Below are 7,596 nucleotides of genomic sequence, written 5' to 3'. Positions count from 1 at the left end.
GCCTTGGCCACAGAGTAAGACCCCCAACTCAACAGAAAAAAAAAGAATTAAGTTTCTTAAATAAGATATTCCCCCCCCCCTTTTTTAACTGAGTTGAAAAAAATTGAAGTTTGAATTGCTCAAATTCAAGGTGAAGCTGGAAGGAGCTCATCAGGGATACTGTGAAGAGTTCTAATTATTATGTAATTTGACTTTTGGACCTGTAATGTTTCTCCAAGATTTGAAATTAAGCAAATATCAACTTGGAGGGTTAATTTAATGCCTTGTTAAATTAACAGGTGAGTTATTCTTTTTCTTTCTCTCACTGAGTGTCTTTTATCCTTTTATATAATTGCCCTCAGTATCTCTGACTGATTACTTTGCCTGCCTTGTTTTAATTGACTATTCAAAATGAGTATATTCTATTTCAGAAAATATATTTTCTTTCTATTTTCCTTGATAATTGCTGGTTTTCTCTGGCTGTCTTATAATCTTGGGTGTCACAGACTCTTCTCACTTGGGTCACTCTCTAACCTAGGTAACATCCTTTGAATAGCTCCTCTGTTTCACAATGTGACATACATGGTGCCAGCCATTCTTAGGGATAAAAAAAGTATAAGAACCTCATACAGGATATAGCAGTGCAATGAACTTACAAGACTGTAAGGTAGGAGTTTGAATGCAAACTCTTCACTTTCTAGCTGTGCAACCCTCAAGTTATTTAACCATCTTCAGCTTCCAAATTCTCTGTAAAATGGTTGCAACTTCATAGTTTTACGTTGGGGACTAAACAGCACATTATTTTATATTGGTAATTATGCATATGAAGAATTTAGCACAGCACATGAAACATAGTGATCTTTTAATGAATGTCAGTTGTTACTATTAAAATGTGTGCAGGAAAGAGATATTGACTTTTTTAGAGAGTTTATGCGAGATGGAGGATAAGAGAAAGCTTCAAGTCCAAGTAGCCTTTGAATTTGTTCCTAAAGGATGAGTTAGTTTTGCATGCACTGACTGGTGAAAAAGGACATTCTTTTTTTGTTTGTTTTAGAAATGTGGAGTACAATTCAGGGTTAGCTACACATGTGGTCATCGTACAGGTAAAGTGTGGGTACCCACTACTAAGGACATTCGTAGAAGAGAGAAAAGAATAACACAAAATTCAGTGGTAAGACCTGTTGCAGAGTGTGTGAGTTGTCCAGAGAAGTTAAAAATGCCTCACAAATTATGTTGAGAAGTTAACTTGGGTTGAGATTTGTTTTAGTATTATTCATCAAATAGTTATAATTCCTTACTAAATTATGCATGCTGATTCCAATTTACTACTTTTTGCTTGACTACATAAGTGGTCAGAATGTGATTTCAGAGGGAACTGTAAGCAGTTCTGACAATTTCACCTTGAGGCATTTTCATTGCTTCTTCAGATACATATTGTTTTTCTAGCATTTATAACCCAATATCTTTTATAAGAAAATGCTAATTGTACTTTGTGTTACAAAGAAATATTTTTACCCATGATATGCCTAATAATCTGGTTTAAGTCTTGAAAATTGTTAGCAGGGTTGAGGTTGGGGGGGTAGAAGGGAACCACATTTGCGTTTGCTTGTGATTCTTTTCTTGTTATGTCATAAATTTTTATTGATGGCATTTATCCCATGGTTTAACATGTTAATTATATTGTAATAAACATGGCTTTAATATTAAACTTTTTCTTATTATCCAAAGTCATCACAGTCTACTTCAGAAAATATAAAAATATATGCTTAATACTTTGTACAATACTGGTTTTTGGTCCAAACAATACTGGATCAGAAAAGTCAATAAATTCAACTTTAAGAATCTCCAACTTTTTAAAAAAGATTTCCAAATGCATTTAGGCAACTTTGAATAATGGGATTTATGTAATAAAATCTTAGACAAGACTAAACAAACAACATAAAAAATTCTAACACAAAAATTCAAATTTCAAGTTCACAGATTTTATGTTATGCAAAAAAAGTACAGAAACAAAATTGTATTTACATAAGTTTCATAATAAAATAATGAAGAAGGCAAGACAGATGATAGAAGAATGAAAATATAGAAATAGCATATAGATATTATTATTATTATTATTATTATTTTTGAGTTGGAGTCTCACTCTGTTGCCCAGACGGGAGTGCAGTGGCCGCTCCCGGCCACCGCAGCCTCGACCTGCTGGGCTCCAGCGATCCTTCCACCTCAGCCTTCCAAGTAGCTGGGATTACAGGCATGCGCTACCACGCCTGGCTGATGTTTTGATTTATTGTAGAGATGAGGTCTCCCTGCCCAGGCAGGTCTCGAACCCGCGGGCTCAGGCAATCCACTCACCTCAGCCTCCCAAAGGCGCGGGATTACAGGCTGAGCCACCGAGCCTGGCTTGCATATAATTATTAAGTGGAGAATGAACTAGATCTAACAAGTCCTTAGCATGGACCATTCTTTAATCAGGCTTCCTGTATCAAAAGATTTAGTGCATGATACACCTAACTCACTCACTTCACACATACACCAGCACAAACTTGGCATAGAAATAATTCATTTCAACATCCTCTAATCTATACAGAATTCTAATCTATACAGAATTCATCAGATAAAATTACAATTCCAATGCGTCCATAAATTCTTATCAATGCGCATAGTGGTGCAAAGAGGTTCTGTACAAAGTCATTCTCTGTGTGAGCTCTATCCTGGGTATAACGGGGAGTATGTCAAGTTAGTGAATAATCTGCTGGATCATAAAATATTTTTGCTGAAGAATCAGTCCCCAGTCAAGCTATTATTTTTTAAAAAGAGGGTGGGTGAGGTGGGGATGCGGCTTCTATAAAGAAAGAAAAGGGAGGAAAGCTTCCAAATTAAATAAGTCTTTAGGTAGATCTGACTTCAGATAACCACAGCACACAGTCCAGTCCAGTCTGAAAACGGCACTAGCTCTTGTTAAAACTGTGTGCTAACACCAATGTGCCTTTATTTCCGGCGTCTAACGGCAGTCCTTATCTTGTGACCAGAAACTGAAGTTCCAGAAGAAGAGAACTTATTCTTCCTGTTTGACCTTACTGTGAATGCTGCTGAAGTCTGGTTAAATGGAAAGACCCCTGAGTTGGAAGGTGGGACTGAGGCTGCAGTTGTGCTAGCATTTGTACCAAATGTGAGCACTCCTGATGGATTATTGTTTGTGAAGTTGAAATTTGTAGTGCTGCTGCCACGGTGGAAAGCTGGACTAGAATTAGGAGCTGTTCCAGCACCAAATGCAGACAGACTAGGTTGCTGACCAAACACAGGAAGCTGACTATTGCTTAACACTGTCCCAAAAGTAGGTGGTGCCAGATGAGAACCAGCAGAAAATAATGCTGTGGATGGTGTAGATCCAAATGCAGATAGACTAGGTTGCTGACCAAACACAGGAAGCTGACTACTGCTTAACAATGTCCCAAAAGTAGGTGGTGCTGGCTGAGAACCTGCAGAAAATAATGCTGTGGATGGTGTAGATCCAAAGCCTGAGGGATTAGGATGGCTGGCACCTAGATTTTGTCCAAATGTTAGTATCTGATTAGCACCAAACACTGGACTGGCAGATGGTGCTGAAGGTCCAGTTCCAAACATAAAGGAAGATCCTGTAGAGCTAGATGTGGCTGTAGCTCCAAAGTTGAAACCATAAGCTGCAGTATTATTGCTGCTGGTTCCTGAACCAAAGAAAAATGGCATGACAGCTGTAGCTGTGCTAGATGTAGTTGCTGGTTTGCTAACTTGAGAAAATAGCAAAGACTGAGATGTACTGGATTCAGCAGTGTTACCAAAGGCAGAGTTGCTCACAGGATTGCTGGCCTGTCCAAACAGAAAGGCAGCCACAGGTGGATTGGAGGAAGAGAAAGAACTACCAAATATGCCACCACCAGCAGAAGTTGCTGGTGTATTTGAACTAGAAGAAGTGTTCAAGAAACTAAAAACTGGCTTTGCTGCACCTTGATCAGCTGTAGTATTGGTTTGAGCTTCAAAAGCAAAAGTTACTGGCTATTCAATTTCCATCTCAGATGTTTCTGCCATACCAAAACTAAATGTGGGCTGTGAAGAACTCTCATCCTGTGGTTTGCTTTGAATTCCCAAAGGAAAACACTTGTTCACACATTCGTTCTTCGTTGTCAGCTTTCTTCCCCAAAACTAGGGAAGGAGAAGTGACAGGCTCTTGCTGTTTCTCTTCTGTCCTTTCCAAAACAAACATTGAAGCAGATGGCAGAGAAGCAGCTTCCATACTGCCAAAAGTGAACCCTCCTTTGGTGGCAGGCATTTCTTCTTTTTTTGTTTCTGATGTCTTACATGTGAAAGAAGCCACTGAAACACTCGTGGTTTCTATGGTTCCAAAGTTGAGACTGTTGTTGTTCTCAGAGGTCACGATGGCATTAGTAATAACAAGGGTGGGGTTGGTAATACCTGTACCAAAGCTAAAGCCTGAAGGGGAAAATTTAGACAGTTCCTCTTTCTTTTCTTGTTGCCCAAGATTAGACACCCCACATTGAAATGGAGTTAAAGAAACTGGGTTGCCTACACCAGAAGAAAGTCCAAACTTAAAATTATTGTCATTCTTACTGTCTTTTTTAACTTTTTCAGATTTAGAGTCTGATGAAACTCCAAATTTAAAATATCCTACTGGTTTACAAAATGTAAAGCCTTCACTCATGGGGTTTATAGACCCAGAATCAGATGGCACACCTGTTTTAAATCCTCCCTGATCTCCAAATTTCAAACTTCCAGTGCATGCTGAAGTCTGAGAAGACCCAGAAGAGAATGATGGGATATCAAATTTGAAGGATGAGGCTGCTGAGTTTGAAGATGAGGAAGATGTGCAAAAGCCTTTAAATTCGGATTTTGTGCCTGGCTTTGCATTTTCACATGCTACACATTTGGTAGAATCTGCTTTATTCGACACTAGGCACACTTCACAGTCCCAGCTTCCCTCAGGTTTCTTGAACTTGTCTAATCCTAGACAGCTCCCGGATGATAGAGAGACAGGTACAGTGCTGCCTCTTGAAGTAGGTACTGAATTTCCTGGTTTCTCTGACATACAGGACACACATTTATTGTCTTCTGCATTATTAGAAACACAGCATACTGAACATTCCCATGATCCCACAGGCCTTTTGAATTTATCTCCAAATCCTAAGGTACCAGTGGTCACAGTGCAGCTGGAAGATGAAGCAGTTATAGTCTCAGCACTTTCGGAAACTACTCTCAAAGTTAGGGCTCGCCTCACACCAATTCCAGGTTTCAGTGTTTCACAGGCTACACATTTTATCACTTCAGGTTTATTTTGCACTAAGCAGGTATCACAATCCCAAGTTCCTAGGACTGGATTACATTTGTCTCCAAAGCCTATCTCTGATGCAAAAGAGCTGCTTTGCCACTTTTACTTGGTGTCCCAATTCCAGTCTGTTTAGCAGCATCTCTTGGTGGCATTTTTGCTGTTTGGCAGGCTATGCACTTATTGTCTATAACTTTGTTCTGCAGTAGACATGTATCACATTGCCATGAGGATTCAGCTTTTAATCTTTCCCCAAATTCAATTCCACTAGAAGAAAAGCAACTTGCTGCAGGTCTTGCATAAATTACCGGGCTTGTTGTGGTAGGCTGAGCAGCAAGAGAGTCTGCCTTTGGTGATGAAAAGCCAGGGTTTTTCAGAACATCCAGAACACTTCCTTCTTTCAGGGTTTTTGCAGGTCTAAAAGGGCCCTCACAATCTTCATCTATCATCCTTTTGCAACTTGTGCTATTCATTGCAGTCACAGCTTGAGCTGAACTACTTATAGTTGGTTCTAAAGTACGACTAGAGTCAGAAAGTTCTGCTGTTTTTGCAATTGGCACACTAAATGTAAATCCCATAGATGATGGAGATGACAGAGGTAGTATGTATGCCTCAGTAGATTTTACAATTGGAGGTGAAAATGTAAACACAGGACTGCCAGTGCTGCTTGGGGGGTCATTTGTACCTCGTTTGTTAATGACTGAGGTGGGTTCATAGGTGATGGAGAGGAAGCTGTGATCACAGGGGAACTAAGATTGAATGTAGACAGTGAAGAACTAGAGATTGGTAGAGAGATTTTCAGTAAGCTGGTACTTCCATTTCCTCTTTCTCTGAAGGTTTAGAAGCAACAGAGGGTGTTCTCTCTCGTCTTATCTTGCCACCTCCACGACCTCCTCCAGAAAATGAACCATTGTTGCAGGCAAACTGAAAGTTGTGCATGAAAAGCCACTTTCTCATTCTCTGTTTTGTCCTGGTGTCATATTTTTTTCATATTCAGTACTGTGCTTTTGATCTATTCTTTGATTAATCTTCCTTAATTCACCAGATGGGGTCAGAGATGGCTTAAAATAAATAATTCAATTTGTTGCTATGGAAACTGACTTTGGGGTCATGAGTCTCTGAACAGAGGGATACTGAGATTCCACCTTTGTTCTTTTGGCCTGAATATCTGTAATATCTATTCCAGTCCTATCGAGAGGAGAATTCAAAGAAACAACAGATGGAATTCTTTTGGCATCCGCTAAGGGGCTTGACATCTTCTCTAAAGCCTGCAATATGCGCCGAGCTGTTGAACTATAAGACTGTGCACTGAGTTGCTTAGCTTTCATTTGTCTTCTGACTGGTGCCTGATAAGGCGTATTTCGGAGTTCAGGCTGTCTTACAGCAGCTGCTGCCCCACCATACCTTGTTTTTCCAGAATAAAATGGAGAATCTCCAAGCTGACTACTTTTAAGGACTGAAGACTTCTCAAGTGAAGGGGAAAGAGTTCCAAAGGCAGACAAGTTGAATACTGGCTTTTCTGAGCTGGTGGCAGTGTGCTGTGAGAGGAAATGAGATCGTTCAGCTTCTGGTGACCAGAGAGGTGGCAATGATGTGTTCTTTGAAACAGTGATATCTTTATCAGAAACTCTTGAACAAAAGCCACTGGTAGTTCAGATGTTATCATCATCGTGCTGAGAGGTAGAAGCTTTCATTTCTTTTACGAGGGAAATTCCTGAACTGCCAATTGGGAATCCCGAGGATGTGGAAGGCTGAGTGTGTAATGCAGAGAATTCCAACATGGAGAAATTCAGATGGCTCCGGTGAAGAGAAGGCCTTGTTGATACATCTAGGTAATTTGAAGCAGTACTGGTTGTTGAAGGTCCTTCTGTATTACTGGCTGCTGGCTCAGGAGCGATTCTCCCACCGTTGGCATTAGAGTCCTCTTCCTCAGCACGTAGCAGATGGTCTTCTCTATTTTCTGGCCAGCCTGGAACCTCACGTGTGTCCGCTGAGCGGCTGCATGCATCTGCATCCTTGCTGAAGTATCTCTGTAGCCACCCGGGCACAATATTCTTAACAGATTCGGTAACGTTGCTAAGAATACCCCAGTCCTGTGGTCACCCCTGCTGGTAAGGCTGAACTGACCCCTAGTGGCAATGCCACGGCCGGATCTTGCCGCTACTGTCCCCTCGGATTCCTCCGGCTCCCGAGGCCATGGCGGAGCGTTGGCTGCTTCCCGCTCAGGGGTGGTAAGGGGGCGGAGAGGCAGAGGCGGGGCCCTAGAGCACCTCACACCCCGCTCCCCGCACCCGCCCCCC

At 41.0% G+C, this 7,596-nt stretch overlaps 1 pseudogene; it reads right to left on the bottom strand.

The window, feature by feature from the left end:
* Window positions 1-2,967: 2,967 nt before the first annotated feature.
* LOC103277125 lies at window positions 2,968-7,494 on the bottom strand (annotated as a pseudogene).
* Window positions 7,495-7,596: the final 102 nt, after the last annotated feature.

This window comes from Carlito syrichta, unplaced genomic scaffold (genome assembly GCF_000164805.1).
Source record: "Carlito syrichta isolate Samal-C Ts95f unplaced genomic scaffold, Tarsius_syrichta-2.0.1 Scaffold316483, whole genome shotgun sequence".
Lineage (NCBI taxonomy): Eukaryota > Metazoa > Chordata > Mammalia > Primates > Tarsiidae > Carlito > Carlito syrichta.
This window is presented reverse-complemented; position numbering and strand designations above follow the sequence as displayed.